This window comes from Castor canadensis, chromosome X (genome assembly GCF_047511655.1).
Source record: "Castor canadensis chromosome X, mCasCan1.hap1v2, whole genome shotgun sequence".
NCBI lineage: Eukaryota > Metazoa > Chordata > Mammalia > Rodentia > Castoridae > Castor > Castor canadensis.
In genome coordinates, this window is record NC_133405.1 from 63843709 (window position 1) to 63867810 (window position 24102).

The window sequence follows — 24102 nt, forward strand, 5'->3', positions numbered from 1 at the left end:
TCAATTTTGGAAATCTTTTTGAAATTGATTACCAAACTTGTCAGCAGACAATTGTCTTAGTTTTCTCTTATACACATTTTTAATTTCTATAACATATAAAGTTAGATGCCTATTTCTATATCTGATTGCAGTTATTTGTGTTTTTTTCTTTTGTTGTCAGTATAGTAAAGTTTTATTAATCTGGTTGGTCTATTGAAATAACCAATTTAGATTGAGTTCATTGTTTTTCCAGGCCCTTTTCTATTGATTCAACTCCAGTCTTCAATATTTCCTGTATTTTGTGTGCCTTGCATGTATTTTGCTCCCTTTTTTTATATAGTTTTAAATTTCAAATGCTGTTATTGATTTAACTGCATTTTTTAAAAATAGACATTTATAGCTATAAATTTAACTGTGGTAATGATTCTACTACATCCCATGTGTTTTACAGTTTTGTATATTTTAAATTTCCTTGTGATTTCTTTTGACCTAGTGTTTCTTTAAGAGTGTTTTGCTTAGTTTCCACATACTCACAAACTTCTTAATTTTACATTATTTACTTTTTGATTTCATTCCACTATGATCATTGATAATACTTTGAATAATGCTAATCTTTTAAAATTTATAGACTAATTTTTAGCCTAACATACAGTGCATCCAATGTTCATGTGTTCTCCATTTTGCTGATGCTATTATAATAAGAATATTATACATGTATGTGTTAATGTATGTCTGTCTTCATAGATACACACATATGGATATGTATTTAGTAACCCTAGTTAACTTCTAGCATTTTTATAGGCCTATGATTCTTTATTGTTCTATTCACACTTGAATATTTGTGAGTAGTTAAATCATGAAAGTATTGATGTAAATTATGTTTTTCTCTTTCCAATTCTGTGAATAGCTTCTTCATGCGTAGAAAATTCTGTTGCTTTGTGGTTAAATTTTTGTAATAATTACATCTTATTGATGGGTTCTTAGGGTTATCTATATATAATACTCTTATTTATCTTCTAAGCTTTTTGATTTCATGTCTATTTTGTCAGATGATAGGGTTGCATGTGTTATGGTACTTTGGTCACTACTTGCATATAATATATATTTATGTCTTTTTGCATTTCACTTATTTATGCATGTGGATCTACAGTGAATATCTTATTAAACTATATAGATAGCATGTGTTTTTTGACCATTAGGCCAATTTCTGACTTTCAGTTGGAGGTTATTGCACATAATTTCAATGTAACTGCTAGAAAAGGATGATACACTTTTACTTTTGCATTCTTTCTCTTGTGTCATATTCTTATTCTTCTTTTCCATTTAAATCCTAAATTTGAAACCACCTTGTTGAAATTGTTTTAACTAAACTTCAATACCATTCATATACTTTGTTCTTATATAGCTTCATGTAATTCCTTATAGTGTCACAAATGACATGTTTATACATTGTGTACCAGAGATACATATGTATATGTATATGTATGTGTCTTTCAAATAATTTAGGAATTTATGAGAAATTATAAAACAAATGCATCAATGTGTTTTTTACACTCACTTATGTGATTACCATCTTAGATTTCATTCCTATTGTTTTTTAACTCTTCTAGCTTTATTGAAATCTTCATTTAGTGTCTTTTAGTCTTACTTTAATATTAAATACTTCCTTTACTAGCTACTGTGGATAGTTCAATTAGCAAGAAATGCCCTCAACTTTAGCTTATCTTAGAGTATATTGATTTCCTCATGAACATTTGAAAAATACTGTGCCATGCACAGAATTCTTACATAGGTTTTCTTTCAGTGATTTAAAAACACTACTGCATTCTCTTCTGATTCACATGATTTCTGATTAAAAATTTAAAAAACAGTCTTTGAAGTAGTGAAGCATATGTGTTTAGCTACTCTCTTCTATTCAAAATTCTTTCTGTTTACTACAATATGTTTAGAATTTCTCTCGGTGAAATATTCATTTCAAGTCTTTCCTTTGAAAAGAGAACACAGGGACATCTTACTCACACAGAGACACCTCCTAGTGAATTGTTTTCTCAGGAAACAATTGCCTTCGATGAAGACACTTGAGACAATTGTAAATATGATACAAGGGGTCCTTGCTACTGCTTGAGTCAATGACAAACCTTGATGTCATCCACATGATGCTGGTTTTTTGGGCATGCAGAATGCAAGAGTAGTGGGGTCATAGAGACATACACCAAGTTTTCACATAACAACATGGGAGGGCAGAAAGTGAGTTTTAATATTAGAGACCTTTCAAGCATCCTATGGAGTGGGGTGTAAAGCTCTGAGAGTGAAACCAAAGTTGTAAGAGACCAGGAAGCTGGTCTATAGACTGATGGCCAAGGGAAGTTACAGGCATTGAACAGAGCCAACCTAAGAGAGATCATGTCTGCTGCAGATCAAGGTAAGGCTATAGGGTGGTGGACTACTTAAACCCCTTGTAGTATCACAATACCATGTACCCTAAATACTGGACATGGGGCTAGATGTTTTAATGCTTGCCTTTCTTGTTTTTTACCTTGCTTTGGTCAAATTCCTGATTATTTCCATATTCATCCCATTTGGAATGAAAATGTTTATCCTTTGTCTTTGTACATTGGAAGCATTTAACATTTTTTTTCACAATGGCTCAGAGCTAAGGGTTTGCCTTAAGTCTTAGAGGAGACTTTGGATTTGGAATTTTCAGCAATGCTAGAACAGTTAAGAAACTGGAGACTCATGGAGATGGACAAAAATACATTTTGTATTATGAGATAGACATGACCCTTTGAGACCCAAGGGCAGAATGCTCTTGGACATTTTCAGTGTCAATCAAATGGTTATGTGTTGAAGTCTCAGCCTCCAGCTAATGATGCTCTTGAGAGACAGTGGAATCTTTAAGAGGAAGAACTTAGTGGAGGAAGTTCAGCCACTTGCAGTAAGATATTAGGAATCCAGCCCCTTCCTATTTGCTTCCTACCCATTATGAGAAGAACAAATGTTGTTATCATTATAATGAAAACTCAAAGTGTTTCATTTAATAACTCTACTAATACTTTTGCATGTGTTAACTGATACTTTTATTTCAAAAAGGTTTCCCCCTTTCTCTTCTCAACATTTTGGATATGAATAATGACTCATAGCATTATTTTATTTAATTATAGTACATTATAATAATGTTTTGAATGAAAAAATGTCTAATTTTGTCTTTTATTATAAGTTGTCAATTTTTGAGAAGTTACTTCATTTTCACAACAAATTAACATTCCAAGATTACACTGAACTTTTCTTGCTTTGGACCATACTATAAGTAGCCATTTACTCCAAAAAAATTGAGTGCAACTCTTAATCTGTTTTCACATTTATATAAAAAGTAGCAACTTTCTTATACAATAGGTACCATTCTCTTTTGCACCTTACTTTCTTTTCACTTAGAAATATACACTGCAAATAACTCAATAACAATTTATAGAAATCTCCTTTTTGATTTTATTATTGCATTTTATTGTTGAATTATATTTTGTTCAGCAATTCAGCTGTGGATGGACATTGTCATTATCTCCAGTATTTGCTGTCAAAAATAATGACACAGTCTCTTGCAAATTTGTTTTTCATGATCCTATGCAAAGATCAATTTATAAAAGTTAAGGGTGGATTAGATGGTGAAAGAATAGTGATGAGATTTATACCTCTGGAAAAAATATATTCACATTTCAAAAGTAGATGAAAACAGCATCCAAAGAAATAATCCAAAGGTGTTGTAAACATTAAGATATTTTTATTATCTTCTCTTTGGAGCATTTATTTTACATTCCAAATGATGAAAAAGCATCTCCTTCTAAGTAGAATTCAATTACAATGTGAAGACACATTTCTGCTACTATTTTAAGAGGGAAATGTGGCATTGCTCAAAAAGTTACAGGTTCATATTTTCAAAATTCCTCCCTTATAATGCAAGCCTATGTAAATACAAGGTGACATGTATTTTTCAACAAATTACTCCCAATAAGGGTAGGATAGGGAAAGGGGAACGAATGCAATTACTGCTGCAAATTAAAGGTGTCCACAATATGAAAATAGCAATATAAGGGTATTTTGATTTGAAGATATTTGATAACCAACAGATGCTAGAAAGTAACTCCCTCTTTTGTGAATTTCCCTTATCTATCTAAAAGTAAAGCTTTTCAAAAGAATTTAATTATCATAAGTCTTCCACTGATGGAGGCTTCCCTTCTTAAGTGGGGAAACACTGGTCTCTTATTACCAGAGACCAGAAGCTGGTAAAGGGATAAGAACTGATATAAAATAAACAGTGTCACAAATCTATCATACTTTTTCCCATTTATTCTCCTATGGGAGAATTTGTTTCCCAAAATTTATTCATTTTCTCACAGTGCCCCTTAATTTTCTCCCAGTAAGATGGTATGCAATCCCTAATTTCTTATTGCTGCTTTAAGCTCCAGTTTTCTGTTAACTCCCATGCATGTATGTGAATAACCATGACTTTTCTCCTATTAATCCGTCTTCTTTCAGTTCTATTTTCAGGTCCCTAACCATTGCATGTAAGTAATGTTCCCTCCCAAATAAAGTAATGATAGTCTGTCCTTGCTCCAGAAATCTTCTCTTTAAACTCTGAATATGTGATTAAATACAGAAAGTAAAATATTACCCAATGTAAATTTTAAGTTGTATTTCAAATTGTAGTAAACATATAGAAAACATAAAATTGTTCAAATTTTCACAAAAATAACATTATTAGCACTTCAAACACACTCAAAACCCTTCTTTCCCTAAAAAGATATCCTTCCTTTTAATACTATAAATTTATTTTTCATGTGTTTAAAACTTACAATAATAGTTTTGTTATGTTGTACCTGGCATTTAGCTTCAACATTTGTTAATCTATGTGTATGTTCATGCATCAGTACGTCACTTGATTTTATTACCATGTAATATTTAATGAATTAAAATAGCAAAATTCAATTTATATAGCACTTATTTAGCTATTATGAGAAGCTATGCTATAAATGTTTTTTGACAAGTCTTTGATTAGAATTTGCATGCTTTCCAACATGTATACTTTTAATATTGGAAATTTCAGATCACAGGGTATGTGCTTATTTTCAGCATTGGAAAATATTGGCAAAGATATTTATTTATTTATTTATTTACTTATTTATTTATGCTAATCAATAAGTCTAACACTGAGCTCTATCTCTATCCCCCAAAATTTACCTAGATCGATTATCTGAAAGGTGTGAATGCCTCATTCTTCCCTACTATTACCCTTACCGGGACTGGGCTCTATTTTTATTAACTTAAGTGTGTATGTAATGGTATTATGAAGTGATTTTTATTCCCATGTTTCTTATGAATAATCCAATTGAGTGACTTTTTCATAATTTATGAATAGTTGGGTAGCTTATTTTGCAAACAACATGTTCAAATATTCTCCCCATTTTTCTGTTTAACTCCCTCTTACTGATCAGTTTCTAGATAGTCTTAAAATACTTTGAATGTCAGATTATTGTTATATATATGTATAAAAATATCTTTTCCACCCTATGATTTTGTTATTACATTATGCACATGCTACTTGTCAAAATATTATTTTTAATTTAATGTAGTTCAAACTATTATTATTTTCTCTCAAGGATACTTTACCAAATCCAAATTTTCATCTGAAAATTTTTATAAAATATAATTTCTTCTACAAAGAGACATTACTTTGTAATTACTTCTTTATCTGCAGTTTATCTGGCTTTCATTTCTCAACATGGTGCATTCAAGGTCATGATTCCTTTCTTACACTCTATATGGTTCACCAATGACACTGTAACATTCATTGATAAGATCACCCTTTTCCCCTGTAGTACCAAATCACCTTTGTAATAAGTCATGAAATCTTGTGCATATATGGATTTATACAGCCCTTGTCTTAATTTTATTTGTGTGTTCTTGCACAAATGGCATGTTATTTTAATTAGCCTAGCATTCTAATATGTTGAAATCAGATACGATTATTTAATCCATGTCCATTCTAGTAATATTAATTTGAGAAACAAATTTGCCAATTTTTAAAATAAATTTTTCTGCCATTATGTTGGGATTAGATGTAATATAAATGTCAATCTAAGCATCACTGATAACCTAATAATAATGAGTACTTTAATCCATAAATGAAGAGTTTACATTCATTTATTGAGATTCTGTTTATTTCAGCAACACATCTAGATTCCATATTTCTTGTGCATATTGTATCAGATAGATATTTAAACACTTGACATTTAATCAGCAATGTAGATATTACTATTGTCTAATTACTGTTTTATAGTATATATATAGAAATACAATAATATATATTAACTTTGTATCTAATAGCCTAGGTAATTTCAATTATATGCCTAATATTGGTAGGTTTGTTTGGGTAACCTAAATACGAAATTATATTTTTTAAATAAACAAAGAATCTCCACCATTTTATTTATTTACATATTTATATTATTTTATTACACAGGCAAGAATCATAGCTAAAGTACTGAACAGAAGTAATGAGAGTAGGTATACTGTGGTGTTCCTATTAACAGGGAAAACTTTCGTTGTATCACATAAAATAGTTTGTACATATGAAAGAGATAATTGCTTATTGTGCTGAGGATTTTGCAGTAATGTGTATTAAATACTCTTTAATGCCTTTTTTTCTTTAACCAATCTGTACATCTTCATTGTTTTTAGTCTTGGTTTTTTAAGTTTGTAGATTTTCTATATAACTCTCTTTGACTAATATATAGCCAAAGAATCTGGTTTTGTTGTTGTTGGGTTTTTTTTGGCAGCACTGTGGTTCAATTCAGAACCTTATGCTTCTTAGTCAGGATCTCTTGCCTCCTGTGACAATCCTCCAGTTCATGGGGGATGAGTATTTTTTAAGTATATATTTTATTCTTATAAGTTTTATTGTTTTTTTTCCTTTATTGTTGTGCTTGGTGGGGGTAAATTTTGCCATTCACAAATGTTCTGAAAATGTATCAACTATATCATACTTGAATTTACCCCTTCTACAATTTCCTTCATCCAACATACCTTATTCCTGGAACAGTTTCAACAGGTACCATTTTTGCATTTATATACATGTGTACACATTATTTGCACTGTATTCATGCTCTTACCTCTGTCCCCACCACCTCCATCCTCCCACTGATGACAACACCTTCCCACATCAAAACCTGTCCCACCCTCATGTTCTTCAAAGTTGTAGAAGAAAAAACATAAAAGATAAAAAAAAGAAACATGACATTTTTTGCTAGTTTGAGATAATGATAAGTTACATAGGTAGTATTCTTGTGTTGTTTCCATGCATATATGTATTACAATCCCAAATGCTTCATCACTTCTACTCCTCTTCATTCCTCCTTTGTCCCGTGGGGATAGGATTTTTTTAAGATTGGGTCTCACCAACTATTTGCTCATGGCTGACTTCAAACCATGATCTTCCTGATCTCTGCCACCTGAGTAGCTAGGATTACAGACATGAGCCACTATTTTTCTTATTTTCCTATAAAATGTTACCTTCTTTTTTTTTTTAATGGTGAAAACAGATTTTATTTAGTAACAACAGATTATTTTCACTGGTTAACTTCAAATAACTAGTGGTGAAACAAATTTTATTCCCTGACAGTAGGGCTAAGTTCCATTTCAATTTGTGCAGAGGTGACTGGGCCTCTGCACAAATGAGAGTAGAGAAAGGGAGCCAGTGGGAGTTCAAGTATCAGATATGTGAAAAGTAGTGAAAGATTGCTGTTATTTGACTGTGTTCCCCCATTCACCAAATTAATATGCTGAAACTCTAATTCCCAATATAGGGCCTTTGGGGAGTGATTAGTTCATGAGAGCAGAAGCCTAATGAATGGAATTAGTCCCCTTGTAAAACAGGTGCAAGAGAACTCATTTGCTCCTTTTACATTGTGAGTACACCAGAACCTTAGACTTGATCCTTAGACTTCCCAGCCTCTAGAACTGTGAGAAATTAACCTCTATTCTTCATAAGATAAGCCATTCAGTTTATAGTGTTACAGAGCATCTCCAACATACTCAGATAGTTGGTATGTAAATGCAAATAGGCCAGCCATGTCTGCTAGTTCAGCAATTATTTTTTTTGGTGACACTGGGATTTGAACTCAGGGCTTCACACTTTCAAGGTAGGTGCTCTTATTGCTTGAGCTACTCTGCCAGCCTGTGTCCACTAGTATGGAAGTTATCAGTTAGGATTGTCCTCCCAAAGAGACTGAGAGTCAGAGGTTCTGTATTCTCTCTCTCTCTCTCTCTCTCTTTTTCTTTCCCTCTCTCTCTCTCTCTCTGTCTGTTGGGGAATGATCCCAGAGCCTTGTGCATGCTTTACCCATGGTTTATCATTGAGCTACATCCTAGTTCATCTTTTTTTTAGAGTTGATTTGACTTGGAAGCAAAAGCACAGAAGCTTCAAAAGTGTGTCTGTATCAGTTAAGTGTTACCTTCTTATACTACTCTTATGTTATATTCTTGTCAAACAGCTACTAAGATATATTTTATTCTAAAAGTGAAATGCAAATGGCTAAGGGCATTAAAAGTAGGTACAGAAATGGGTTATTATATGACAACTACCATTACAGTCATTATTCAGATGAAGAAAATATACTCAATCAAAAACCACAGCAATTCCTTCAGTTGTCCTATTCTAATAACATCTTTCTCAAAGTATATTAACTTAACTTTTTAAAAAATGAGATTATATTTGTTGGTTTCAGTATGCTTATGTAGTACACGTGTATAATAGGTAATTCATCAAAAAGAGTAATAATCATTAATATATCCATAAATATTGACAATTTCCATATTTTGAGAACCTTCATACTCTTGGCTCCCATCCTGGATGAGATTGTCCTAGAAACTTAACTGAGGGTGACAGGAGATGCAGAAAGGACAACAGACAGAAGACCAAACATGCACAAAACTGGGGACAGGTAGGCTGGGTGCTTGGATGGAGACACACAACAGCCACTTTCACTTCCAGCCAATTTATTATTTACAGTGTCAAAACGAGGTGGAGCAGCAGTTCTCTGGGGAGAGGGCATGACATTATAATTTTTGGGAACAGGAAGAACCTGTGACTGCTTTTCTCTGAATGTAAACATCTTAGGAAAAACAGCTGTATTGCATCTTGCCCATTTCTGCTCCCGGGGCTGTGCCAAACTCAAGCCCACAGTTTATTCATTATAGCTGTGCTTATGTACTCTGCTCTCCACACTCTTGCAGTTATTTTCAAAAATATAGCGATAAATATATAATGATTGTTGTAGAAAATAGTTACCTGATAGTTATTTCCTATCCAACTGTGTTTTGGTGCCCCTTATGTATTCTACTTCTGTCCCTATCCTACTTGATCATTCCAGTTTCTAGTGACAACGATTCCATTTGATTCTATGAAATCAATATTTTAGATTACACAAATGAGTGAGAACACATTATTTTTATGTCCATGTCTGGCTTATTGCACTTATAATGACTTCCAGTTACGTCCATGTTCTTGCAAATGACAGGATTCTGTTGTTTTTAAAGCATTGCAAAATTCCATTGTATGTATATACTACATTTTCTTTATTCATTACCTGTAAATGGGGACATTGTTTGATTCCATATCTTAGCTATTTTGCATTAAAAAACATGGATACAAAAAAATTTCCTTTAAATACATAAATAGCAATGAAATTTCTAGATTATACAATAATTTTATTTTCAGCTTTTTAAGGATTTTTCACATGAATTCTAGGGCCTTTACTAACTTATGTTCTAACAGTGTATAAGAAATCTCCTTTCTTTTTTTGTAAGAGTCATTTTGTATTATTGTTGTGGTGGGGTACATTGTGACATTTACAAAAGTTCTTACTATACATCACTGTTGAATTAATCTGATCAAATATTCCTTTTATCCACCCTTTCCCCACTCCTGGAATAGTTTCAACAGGTTTCATATTTCCATTTACATTCCTCTATACATAATATTTGCACCATATTGAACCTCCTACACCCTCTCCCCACATCTTCCTCCCTTCTATTGGTATCAAACCCCCAGAAAAACTTGTTTTATCCTCTTGTTCTGTATTTTGTGAAAAACAAAAAGAAGACATTTTGTTTTTTTTAAGATACCTATACATTAATTGGTTTCCTTATGACATTACCACGTATATATGTAATATAATCTGAATTGGTTCTTCTCTACTTTTCTCCTTTCTTCCTTTAGTGCCCTTCTTCTGGTAACTTCAATAGGTTTGAAGATTCTGTATTCATTCTTGTATAGACAGTAAATCAACCATAGTCACCTTAACTTTCTTCTTTTACCCTCCCTCTCTCATATGTGACTACCCCTTAACATAACCTGTTTTTCATAATATTACTTGTATTTGTATTAGATCTGTATTGCACATATGAGAGAAAAAATGTGACCTTTGACTTTGTGAACCTGGCTAACTTCACTTAAGATGTTCTCCAGTTCCATTCATTTACCAGCAAGCATCAAAATTTCATTCTTCTTTTTGGTTGAATAAAACTTCATTGTTTATAAATAGAACATATTATTAATCCATTCATCAGTATTGATGCATCATTGCTGTTTCCATAAGTTAGCTTTTATGAGTTTTTCTTGCAATGAACATGAACTTGCAAGTGCCTTTTTGTAACTTGACTTAAATTCCTTTGGGCATATCCCTAGGAGTGATATTGTTGAATCATATGGCAGTTCTATTTTTAGTTTTTGAGGAGCCTCCATACTGTTTTCCATACTGTTTGTATCACAACACTCTACTTCAAACTATAGTACAAAGCCCTAACAATAAAAACAGCATGATACTGGGACATGAAAAAAGTGGAACAGAATAGAAGACCCAGGTATGAATCCACACAGCTACACCCATTTGATTTTTGACAAAGGCACCTAAACTATACCAAGAAGAAAAGACAGTCTCTTCAACAAATGTTGCTAGGAAAACTGGATATCTGCATGCAGAAAAAACTAAAACTAAATCCATGACTTTCACTCTGTACAAATATCAACTCAAAATGAATTAAAACCCTTAATATAAGACCTGTATCTAATGCAGGAAAGAGCAGGGAATACAGTGGAATTAATAGGCATAGGTAATGACTTCTCAAATAGAACTCTATTTGCTCAGCAACTAAGAGAAAGGATTGGCAGATGTGCCTGCATGAAACTAAAAGTCTTCTGCACAACAAAATAAGTGGTCACCAGACTGAAGAGGCAGCCCACAGAATGGGAGAGAATCTTTGCCAGCTATTCATTTGACAAGGGAATAATAACCAGAATATGTAGGTAGCTCAAAAATTCCAAACTCCCAAGAAAATCAATGACCAACTGAAGAAATGAGCAAATGAACTGAAGAGAGGTTTTTCAAAGGAAGAAGATGAAATGACCAAAAATCACATGAAGAAATGTTCAACATCCCTGGCCAAAAAGGAAATGCAAATCAAAACCATGTTAACATTCCACCTTATTCCTGCTAGAATGACTACCACGAAGAACACAAATAAAAATCAGTTTTGGCAAGGATGTGAGAAAAAAGTGTTCCCCTTTCTTCACATCTGCACTGGCACTGTTACAGAAGTTTTATTTCCAGATCTCAAACTCTGGTGCTCCCTAAAGTAGATATGGCCACTCTCCTCTATATACCAAATAAACAGACAAACGGTGGAGGCCTGAGACAGGAGATTTAATTAATATAACACTGGCACACAGCAGAAAAAAGCGTACATTTCAACCAGTTTATTATTCTAAAACATGGTGATATGATCTAAGCCTACAGATAGACAATACGTGAGTTTTAGGGTTTCCCTTGGCCAGATGTGCCTTCTAATTTTTGTTGTTTTATCCATTAGTGGAATAGTTTGAAAGTTAGTAATATCTCAAAGGAAAAGGAAGATGCAGATAGCCCCTTTAATATCCCCTTATTCTTGTGACTTAACATCTAAAAGGTGGTGGAGAGAAGAACTAACTGCTCTGGTTTCTGAGTTTTTACTGTCTGGTTCTAATCTCTGAGTGTGGTGTTTTTTGTATTTATTAATTTTAATTTCCCTCCTCCTCATCTATCCTTCCTCATTATCCTAAATGTCCTGTTTTTTTTCCCTAGACTCAAGGTCATTACAGTAGAAAGAGGCAGATATAAAATGGAAGCCAAGATACCAAGCTTTTATCCTGCTTTCAGTTAATTTGCAGGCACAAGAAAGGAGTCAGTGCTTAAAAGGAAGCTTAAGTATTTGATAAAGCATTTGTTAATTTTTTGGCTTTAATTTGGAACTAATTACATTTCTCTGATGATTACTAACTTTGAAAATTGTTCATATACTTCTAGGACATTTGTATTTTTTCTTTTTATAACTATGTATTCATATATTTAGCTCCTTTTTAAAATTTAGATTTTTTTGGTTTTATTGTCAATGTTGGATTTTTGGGTTCTTTATAAATTCTGGATATTAATACATCATCTGATGAATAATTTATATCATTTTTTCACATTCTACACATTGTTTCTTAACTTTCCTCATTTTCTCTTTACTGTGTGAAAGTTTATTTGTTTGATATAGCCCCATTTACCTATTTTAACTTTTGTTGCGTATGATTATACTGTCCTATACACAAAATCTTTAGCTAAATCCATGCCTTTTAGGGTTTTCTCTATTTTTTTCTCTGTATTAGTTTCATAATATCAAGTCTTACAACTTGATCTCTGATCTACTTTGAGTTGATTTTTGTGTATGGTGAGAGCCAGTGATCTGGTTTCATTCTTCTATGTGTGTATATCCAGTTTTTCTATTATATTTATTGAAAGATACTTTCTTGAATGTGTGCTCTTGGCTCCTTTGCTAAAATTCAGTTGCCTGGATATATATGAATCAATTTTTTGGTTCTATGTGTCAGTTGTCACACCAGTATAATGATGGTTCTAGTTACTGAAGTTTTGTAGTATGTTTTGAAGTATTGTAATGTCTCTCTCTCTATTTTTTTGCTCACAATCATGTTGGTTTCTCCAAATTTTTTTTGGTGCATACGAATTTTAGTATGGCTTTATTCTATGTATGTGATGAATGGCATCACTATTTTAATGAAGTTTGCAGTGAATCTATAGATTGTTTTGCATAGTACACTTCAAGCATATTAATTGGTATAATCAATGAACTCAAGATAGGTTTCAAGTTTTGTGTTCTCTACAATATGTTTCAGAACTTTCATTGCTGGGGCACAGGTTGCTCACACCTGCAATCCTAGCAACGCATGAGGCAGAGATCAGGAGGAACACAGTTCAAAGCCAGATCCAGGCAAATAGTTTGGGGACCCTATCTGAAAAAAAGCCATCACAATAAAGGGCTTGCAGGGTGGCTCAACTGTTAAAAGTTCCTGCCTACCAAGAATGAGGCCCTGAGTTTGAACCCCAGTGTTTCTAAAACAAACAAACAAAAAAAAGAACTTTCACTGTAGAGACCATTTATAATCTTTATTAAATTAATTCTGAGATAGCTCATTTTTAGTGTATAAAAATGCTATTTGTTGCATGTTTATTTTACATGCTGCTTGCTGTTACTTTAGTGAATTTATCAATTTGAAAAGGTTTAGATAGAGTATTTGGGTTTTTCTATGTAGAACATCATGTTATCTGCAAACACTGATTATATGCCTTCCGCTTTTATTATCTTGATAGTCTTTATTTCTTTCACTTGTTGAATTGGTCTTGTTTTGATTTTCAGTACTATATGGAATGAGTCATAAAAATAAACATACATTTTCTTGCTCAAGATCTTAGAGGAAACAGTTTCAAATTTTTATCATTCAGTATGATATTAATTGTAGATTTGTCACATATATCTTTCATTATTTTGAGGCGTTTTTCTTCTAATCATAATTTGTTGTGCATTTTATCACAAAGAAATATTGATTTTTTATTCATCCATTGATACGATAAATATGAGTTTTGACCACTATTGTGTTGTTAGAATGTATCACATTTGTTGATTTGTGCTCCCCTAGGATGACTCTCATGTGATATTTTTGATGTGCTATTGGGTTTGGTTTGGCAGTATTTGGTTGAAATATTTTTCACTTATGCTCAGCAAAGATATTGGTCTATAATTTTTCTTTATGTGTTGTGCCTTTGTCTGGTTGCCTTATGAGGGTAATAATGGCTTTATTAAAAGGGTGTGGAAGAATATTATTTGCATAAATACAAGCATATATACCAAAATATAAAAATAAGGTATCTACAAGTAAATCAATGTTTTTTTAGCCATTTATTTTACAAAGCTGCTAAAAACTGTATTGGTGAAAGGAAAGTCATTCAATCAATAGGCAGGGAAAATTGGATAGCCACATGTAGAAGAATGAAACTAGTTTTCATACTTCACCAGTTATGAAAATAAATTCAAAAGTGGTCAAAAAAATATAAGACACGCAAATGTGAAACTATTATAAGAAAGTACATTGAAATACCTCAGAGCATTGCAATTATTGAAGGTTTAAACAAGATTTTAAAAACATAGGAGACAAAAGTAAAGCTCGACATTGTGATTATGTCACAATAAAAGTCTTCACAGCAAAGTGCCTGTAAGAGTGGAAAAGAATCCTAGAATGAGAGAAAGTCTTTGAAAACTGTACACCAGACAAGGGGTTGATATCCAGAACATCTCAGAAACTCTAATCTCAATGAGGATAAATAATCCTGTTAAAAATGAACAATAGATCTACACAGACATTCCTAAAAAAAAAGACATGTGAACACCATACAGGCATATGAAAATAATGCTTAACGTCACAAATAATCAGGGAAATAAAAGGAAATTCAAACAAGCCATGAGATACCTCCTCAACCCAGTCAGAACAGCTCTTGTGAAAAAGTGAATATATCAACTGTGTGCAAGGATATGAGGAAAAGGAAACCCTAATACACTCTTGTTAATATAAATTGGTACAGCCATTATGGAAAACTATATATAGGTTCCTCCAAATTAGAAGGAGAACTACCTTATAATTCAACAATCTGACTACTGTGTATATAAATATAGGAAATTATATCACTATGGTGAAGAGACAGCTATATTCCCATGTTCATTTTGACAGTATTCTCATTATCCCATGAATGCTAACAAGCTAAATGACTATCAAAGAATGAATGGATAAAGAAAACATGGTATACAGGAATAGCAGAATCCTGTACAGTCATAAAAATAATAAAATTCTGTCCTGTGAGACAAGGATGGATACTAGACCACTATGTTTAGTGAAGTAAGCCCAGCACAGAAAGACAGGTATCATGTGATCTTTCATATGGAATCTTAAAAAAGTTTATCTAATAAAAGTCATAATGAATGTTTCTTATCAGAGGCAAGGCAGTATGCATGTGCATGAGTGTGTGGTGTGTGAGGGGGTGAGTGATGAGGAAAGGCTGATCAGTAGGTACTATCATGTTTTGAATATAAAATATCACTGAAAGGGTTCATATGTTACAGACTTACCTACTAGTTGATGGGCTTTTGGGAAGTGATTTGATCACAACTTTAAGTTTTTATAAATTAGTTAAAATAAGTTCAAGAGACACAAAATATAGTTTAGAATTATTGGGTTCTAACCAATCCATCAACAAATGGTAGAAAGACTTAGTGACTTTAGGAATGTATGCACAAACTCTGAATCATTGCTTCTACATTAAACTATGCTGACCTACAGTGATAATTAGGAAAACAGGGTTAACAACAAAAATAACTTATAAAAATGAGTATTATAAGAGTGTTAGGGGTAACAAAAAGAAGCCATGCTAGGATCGGACCCCCCACCCTTATAGGCAGCTTACTAACATCATACCACCCACAAGAAGGACTACATCTATCCTCAAGGAAATGACAAGCCCCCACCTCGCAGGGAGTCCAGGGTGAGCAACTAATCTACCTAATTACCACTTATCTCCTCTGGCTTCTCCTAGTGATGGTTGACTCAACTCTAAGAATCTTCCCACCCAGCACAGTTTTCCCTCCAGACCACTCCCCTATATCTACTCCAAGTCTGTAAGTGGCTATGGGATCCAGTTCTCTGGCTGGGGACCCCCTCTGCTTGGCTCCTTCCCCAATAACAAACCCTGTGCTGGCATTTGAGCATCCCTCTGCCTCTTCCGTGCCTTTTCCATTCTAACACAGAAGACAGTGTACAGTTGAAATAGATTCCACAGAATAAGTTTACACAAGTCACTAATCAAAGAGACAAACAAAAAACAGGATCAGAAACCAAACTCCGAAGGCAATTATTCAAAATTTCAAACTAAAACAAAAAATATAACATAAACAGAGAAATAGGAATTGTGTCTTGTATATAGAATAAATGAGGAGTCACTAGCAAATGTCATTAGGGAGCACAAAGACAAGAAAGCAGAAATTATGAGTATTTCTAAAAAACTAAGGAAAATGGTAAAGAATCAAAGAAACAATGAAGAAAGTACTTGAAAGTAAGGAATATTACTAAACAGACAGAAAATACTTAAAACTACAAGTTGAAATTCTGTAATTCAAAAGCAAAATATCTGAAATGAAATATTAATTGGAGGGGTTCAACAGCAGTTTGCATTGGCAAAAGAAAGAAACAGTGATCCTGATGATATTTCATTAGAAATTATTCTGTTTAAATAATGGATTGAGAAATGAGTATTTATTCATTGAATATATACTCAGAAGTAGTATTGCTAGATTATATGGAAGTTAGCTTTCATCAAAGCATCACATGTATGGCCAAAGTATATATAATTTTAATTTGTTAATGATACCTTAATAAAGATGAAACAAAAGAAAAAAAGAATTATGATGAAAAATAAATGCAATTTTAGAGATTTGTATATGAATGTAGGTGTATATACATGCATATCTATATGCATTATATGAAGTCAGCATTAAAAATAAATTAAATAAAATAAAAATTTGTAGGGTTAAAATATATATCTGTATGAGAGCAGAAAGGGATTAACAGAAAATGTTTCAAGAAATAATGGCAAGGACTTGTCCAATATGACAGAAAGTATTAATTTAGTTGTTTAAGAAGCTCGTTAATCTCTAAGTAGGATAAATATAAAGAAATCCATACTCAGACACAACATAGGAATTTACTGAAACACAAAAGTGAACATAATTTTGAAAGGAACAGGAGAAAAATGACTATTTAAAAGGAAAATACTAATGTTGACATTTTTAAATGTTGCCACCTAGAAACATATATTAGGAATAAAAAGTTCTACAATTTTATTTCTAGGTTAAATGCTAAATGGTGAATATTCTCTGAGTTATATATATGTATATATGCATAAATATATAAATGTGTACATATATATATGTATTTCCATAGAGTAAGAAAAATACATTGTAGGTAGTCTCAATTAGATAGATAAACAGATAAATATATAGATATAGAGAGATAGATGATAGATTCTACCTTAAGCTAAAATACCCTGTTATTAGATTGGAATTAAGGCCATCAACGATTCGCAGAAATAAGGCTATGTGAAGAAGGAAATTTTTTTCACAGGTGAGATTAAAAAAAGGTCAGTTTGTTTCACTTTTTCCTTAGAGCACTAAACAAATGCTTTTATATGTTTATGTAATGAGCTTTTGAAAATAGAGTGATATATTTTATTTTTACTTAGCTATTTTAACTTAATTTTTAACTGAGACAAAACCTATAAAGTTTGTAGATATTGATAAGGTAATATGTGATCTTTCAATACATGCATATATTGTATAATGTTTAAGTCAAATAAACATATTAATCTTCCAAAATATTTATCTTTTCTTTATGGTGAAATCTTTCCCAGTCTTTCTTATACATTTTTAAGTGTTCAGTACTTTATTTCAAATGTGCAAGAGCACACCTGAATTTCTTATACCTATCTAACAAACTTTGTAACCTTTGGTCAATTTTTCCCCATCTCTCCCTGCTCTCTACTTTCCTCAGTATCTGGTAGATTTATAGAATAATTGTGAAGATAATATCCTATTTAGTATATTGATCTTTCATTCATGTGGTATATTTAGCACAATAAATTAATATTGATACATTATTATAAACTGAAGCCCATATTTCAAAATTTCTCTGTTTCTCTAATTTCTCTTTCATTGTTGTTTGTCCAGGATACCATCTAAAATAGCACATTACATTTGATTTTCATATCCTCTTTGTATCTGCTGAGCAGTGACAATTTTTTCAGCTTTTTCTTTTAGTTTTTGACAGTACATTTCTCAAGTCTGTTTGTCTGTTTTTGCAGAATGTCCCTCCGTTAGAATTTGTGTGATATTTTTCTCATTATTATATGGGAGCAATGTGTGGAAAGCTGGAGAGGTAAACCACAATTATAATCATATAACCTCAAGTGTATGTGCTCTCAATTATGTAGTTTGCAAGTAAAGGAATGTTATCCTTCACCCCCTGTGGGGAAGATTATCAGATAAATTTTACAGAATTTTTATAAATAGAATATTTATCTCTTTTCCTCATTTATTTATCAATTCAATCATTTATTTATATGAATATGAACTCATAAGGAGAAATTTCATGTTTTAGGTTATAAACCAATATTTGGTCATTTATTTTATTGCTAAGTTATTTTCTAGCTTTGGACAATGGAAGTTCTTTTCTTTGGCCTCTATGTCCCTTTGGTGAAACTCAAACATTAGTGTATTTCCTGTCCCATTTCCAGAAAGGACTATTCTTTCAAGGAGTCATGTTTAATTTTTTTTTTTTTTGTAGCTTGTCCTCACGGCTTCATGCTTTCTAAGTGGGTTCTCTACTGCTTGAGCCATACCGCTAGCCCGTTTTACTCTGGTTAAGTTGGAGAAAGGTTTCTCTTTTTGCCCAGGCCAGTCTGACCTGCAATTGGCTTATGTTATGCTTTCTGTGGTAGCTGGAATGATAGGCATACATCACTACATCTACTTTTTGTAACTTTAAAATGAGCTTTCACAAAGTTTTTTCCGGGCCTGGCCTGGAACTATGATCTTTCTAATATCAGCCTCAAGTATCTAAGATTAAAAGTGAGCCAGTGGCATCCAGTTCACGTCAACTTTTATTTGAGAATCATATTCAAAGTTAGTATGTGGACTTGGCAGAGTGGTATATACCTGTAATCCCAGTTATTCAGGAGGAAGATTGGGAGGACCAATGACCCTATCACAATGAATAAGCTACAATGGTGTATGTCTGTCATCCCAAATACATGGCAGGCAAAAGTAGAAGATTCATCATTCCAGGCCAAACCAAACAAAAATGTAAGATCCTATGTGAAAAACATTAAAACAAACAACCAAAGTAGAGGTCTGGTTTGTGGTTCAAGTGGTAGAGTGTCTGCCTAGCAAGCATAAGACCCTGAGTTCAAATCCCAGTATTGCAAAAAAAAAACAAAAAGGAAAAAAAGATGTGTGTGGGTGCTGGATTTTATTTTTATTGGTGGGATGCAGTTGATTCTGGGCTGTATTTTCTGACAGAGTAAAAAGATATAGGTATCAATAGAAGCTTTTGTACAAAGAAAATCTATAAATATTTGTATATGTATTAATATTTATATTTGTATAGATATGAATTCATACTGAGGTCTCTAATCTCACTTCATTACCATATGCATAGTTGCACATTTCAATCATTGCCTTTATGTAATCTCTTTCTCCTGTGATGAAAAAAGTTGTGTGATACATTCCAACATTCACTTGCCTAAGTACTTAATTTCAGCAGACATGTATACTGAGTTCAGAATTGTTAATTTATATTCCCACTTCAAATGAGTTTTTCAACTTATACAGTGTTGTTTAAAAGTTCATTGTGCCTTTAGTTCTAGAGACTCCAATGATTCCAATGTTACTTGTGTCAGCAATTTATTCCCCGTCACCTTTAGTGAGATGATTTGATATGATTTTAATGCATTTAATTTTTTTGTGAGATTCTTTATTACAATTCTAGAAAACCAACCTCCTTAATGCATGTAGATCATTGATTAACACTCATAAAATTTCTATCCTCGTGTATCATTTTGTCTCTCAGCAAAATTTTTGTTCAAAAATTGCTTAACTTTTTAAATCACAGCTTAAACACAGTCAACATATTAAAGTCTCAATGAAAGAGTGATTACCTTTTTCTCTCCTCTGTAAAAGTCTCCTTCAACTTCCAAATACCTCACTTTCTGCATTCTGATTTCTTTTTTCTCAATTAATCAAGTACCTCACTAACTTCCTGAAACCACTTTCTCTCAGCAATGTTAATTTCTTGGTCTTGACATTACCTCCAAAACTAGAATCAAAAATCTTTTAAGGATCGACCTATTTTTTCCCTTCTCTCATAATTGTGCTTCTTAATTTTTAATTTATGGAAACAGTACTTTTATTTGTTTTTTTTCCTTTTATTTAGTTTTTTTTGTTGAAGTTTTTTTGTTGAAGAGGCTGCTATTTCTCCATCCTATATTTTTAGCTCCTTTGTCAAAGACAAGTTGCTTATAGTTGTGTGGCTTCATATCTGGGTCCTCTATTCTGTTCCACTGGTCTTCATGTCTGTTTTTGTGCCAGTACCATGCTGTTTTTATTGTTATTGCTTTGTAATATAGTTTGAAGTCAGGTATCGTGATACCTCCTGCATTGTTCTTTTGACTGAGTATTGCCTTGGCTATTCGTGGCCTCTTGTGTTTCCATATAAATATAACGGTAGATTTTTCAATCTCTTTAATGAATGTCATTGGAATTTTGATGGGAATTGCATTAAACATGTAGATTACTTTGGGGAGTATAGACATTTTTACTATGTTGATTCTACCAATCCATGAACTTGGGAGATCTCTCCACTTTCTGTAGTCTTCCTCAATCTCTTTATTCGGAAGTTTATAGTTTTCCTTGTAGAGGTCTTTCACATCTTTTGTTAGGTTTACACCTAGGTATTTGATTTTTTTTGAAGCTATTGTAAATGGAATTGTTTTCATAATTCTTTTTCAGTTGCTCATTGTTTGTGTATAGAAATGCTAATGATTTTTATATCCTGCTACCTTGCTATAACTATTGATGATGTCTAGAAGCTTCTGAGTAGAGTTTTTTGGGTCTTTAAGGTATAGGATCACATCATCTGCAAATAGGGATATTTTGACAGTTTCTTTACCTATTTGTGTTCCTTTTATTCCTTCTTCTTGCCTAATTGCTCTCTCTAGGAATTCCAGAACTATGTTGAATAGGAGTAGAGATAGTGGGCAACCTTGTCTGGTTCCTAATTTTAGAGGGAAGGGTTTCAGTTTTGGTCCATTAAGTATAATGCTGGCTACAGGTTTGTCATATATAGCTTTTACAATGTTGAGTTACTTTCCTTCTATTCCTAGTTTTCTTAGAGCTTTTATCATGAAATGGTGTTGGATCTTTTCAAAGGCTTTTTCTGCGTCTATTGAGATGATCAAGTGGTTTTTGTCTTTGCTTCTGTTAATGTGGTTTATTATGTTGATTGATTTTCGTATGTTGAAACACCCCTGAATCCCTGGGATGAAGCCTACGTGGTCATGGTGAATAATCTTTTTGATGTGTTGTTGAATTCAGTTTGCCATTATTTTGTTGAGGATTTTTGAGTCAATGTTCATTAAGGAGATTGGCCTATAGTTCTCCTTTTTGGAGGTGTCTTTGCCTGGTTTTGGGATAAGTGTAATACTGGCTTCATAAAATGTGTTTGGCAGTTTTTCTTCCCTTTCTATTTCATGGAATAGTTTAAAGAGGGTTGGTATCAGTTCTTCTTTAAAGGTCTGGTAGAATTCAGCAGAGAATCCATCAGGTCCTGGAGTTTTCTTTTTGGGTAGAATCTTGATTGCTGCTTCAATGTCATTTTGTGTTATAGATCTATTCAGGTGACTAATTTCCTCTTGGTTCAGTTTTGGATGATCATATGTATCTAGAAATCTGTCCATTTTTTTAAGATTTTCAAATCTATTTGAATATAGGTTCTCGAAGTAGTCTCTGATGATTTCCTGGACTTCCATGGTGTTTGTTGTTATCTCCCCTTTTGCATTCCTGATTCTACTAATTTGGGTTTTTTCTCTCCTCATTTTAGTCAGGTTGCCAGGGGTCTATTGATCTTGTTTATTTTTTCAAAGAACCAACTTTTTGTTTCATTAATTCTTAGTATGGTTTTCTGATTTCTATTTTGTTGATTTCAGCTCTTATTTTTATTATTTCTCTCCTATTTGTTTTGGGATTTGCTTGTTCTTGTTTTTCTAGGAGTTTGAGATGTATCATTAGGTCATTGATTTGGGATCTTTCATTCTTTTTAATATATGCACTCATGGCTCTAAACTTTCCTCTCAGGACTGCCTTAGCTGTGTCCCATAGGTTCTGGTAGGTTGTGTTTTCATTTTCATTGACTTCCAGGAACTTTTTAATTTCCTCTTTTATTGCATTGATGATCCATTGTTCATTAATAATGAGTTATTTGGTTTCCAGCTGTTTGCATGGTTTTTGTCTTTACTTTTGTTGTTGAGTTCTAGTTTTACTGCATTGTGATCAGATAGTATGCACATTATAATTTTTATTTTCTTATATTTGCTGAGACTTGCTTTGTGCCCTAGGATATGATCTATTTTGGAGAAGGTTCCATGGGCTGCTGAGAAGAATGTATATTGTGTAGAAGTTGGATGAAATGTTCTGTAGACATCAACTAGGTCCATTTGATCCATTGTATATTTTAGATCTTGGATTTCTTTATTGATTTTTTGTTTGGATGACCTATCTATTGATGATAATGGGGTGTTAAAGTCTCCCACAACCACTGTGTTAGCGTTAATATATGCTTTTAGGTCCTTCAGGTTATGTTTGATGAAATTAGGTGTGTTGACATAGGGTACATACAGGTTGATGATTATTATTTCCTTTTGGTCTATTTCCCCTTTCATTAGTATGGAATGTCCTTCTTTATCTCGTTTGATCAATGAAAGTTTGAAGTCTACTTTGTCAGAGATAAGTATTGCTATTCCTGCCTGTTTTCGGGGGCCATTGGCTTGGTAAGTTTTCTTCCAGGCTTTCATCCTAAGCCTATGCTTATTTCTGTCGGTGAGATGGGTCTCCTGTAAGCAACAAATTGTTGGATCTTCCTTTTTAATCCATTTTGTCTCAGGTCTTTTATTAAGGTCTTTGATTTATTTTGAGTAGTTTTTTATTTTTTTGGTGATGGTTCTGGGGTTTGAATTGAGGGTCTCATACTTGCTAGGCTGGCACTCTACCATTTGAGTCACTCTGGCAGCCCTATTTTGTATTGGGTATTTATAATCAGGTTCTCATAAACTATTTGACTGGGGCTGGCTTCCTCATCTCTGTTTCTGGAGTAGCTAGGATTACAGGCATGAGACACCAGCACTCAGCTTGAATAGAATTTTGCATATAGTGAGAGACAGGGATCTAGTTTCAGTCATCTATATGTGGATATCCACTTTTCCAAGCTCCACTTATTAAAGAAAATATTTTTTTAACCAAAATAAAGTGTTGGTGACTTTGTATAGACTCAGGTGTCTGTATTGTCTAGGGCTTATAAATCTGGATCATATTTTCTATTCCATCTATCTACATGACTGTTTTGTGAGAGTACCATTTTGTTTTGGTTACTGTGGCATTGTTGTATAACTTGAAATCAGATTTTGTGATACCTTTACCAATACTCCTCTTGCTCAGGGAAGCTTTGACTATTCCATGTCTTTTGAGTTTCCAAATAAAATTTTGGATGTTCTTTCTATTTCTGTAAGGAAAATCACTGGAAATTTTATGGGGATTGCTTTGAATTTGTATATTGCATTTAACAACATTATTTCTGCCAGTCCATGAACATGGTAGGTATTTCCATCTTCTAGTGTCTTTCATGATTTATTTCTTCAGTACTATGCAGTTTTAATTATACTGTTTTTTAACATCCTTGCTTAAGTATATGCCTATATTTTTATTTTAATTTTTGGACCTATTTTGAATATGAATGTTTTTTCTGACTTCTTTTTCACTGAATCTATTTTTGGTGTGTATAAAAGCAACTGATATTTGTATTTGTATATATAGGGTGTTTTAAGTAGAGGA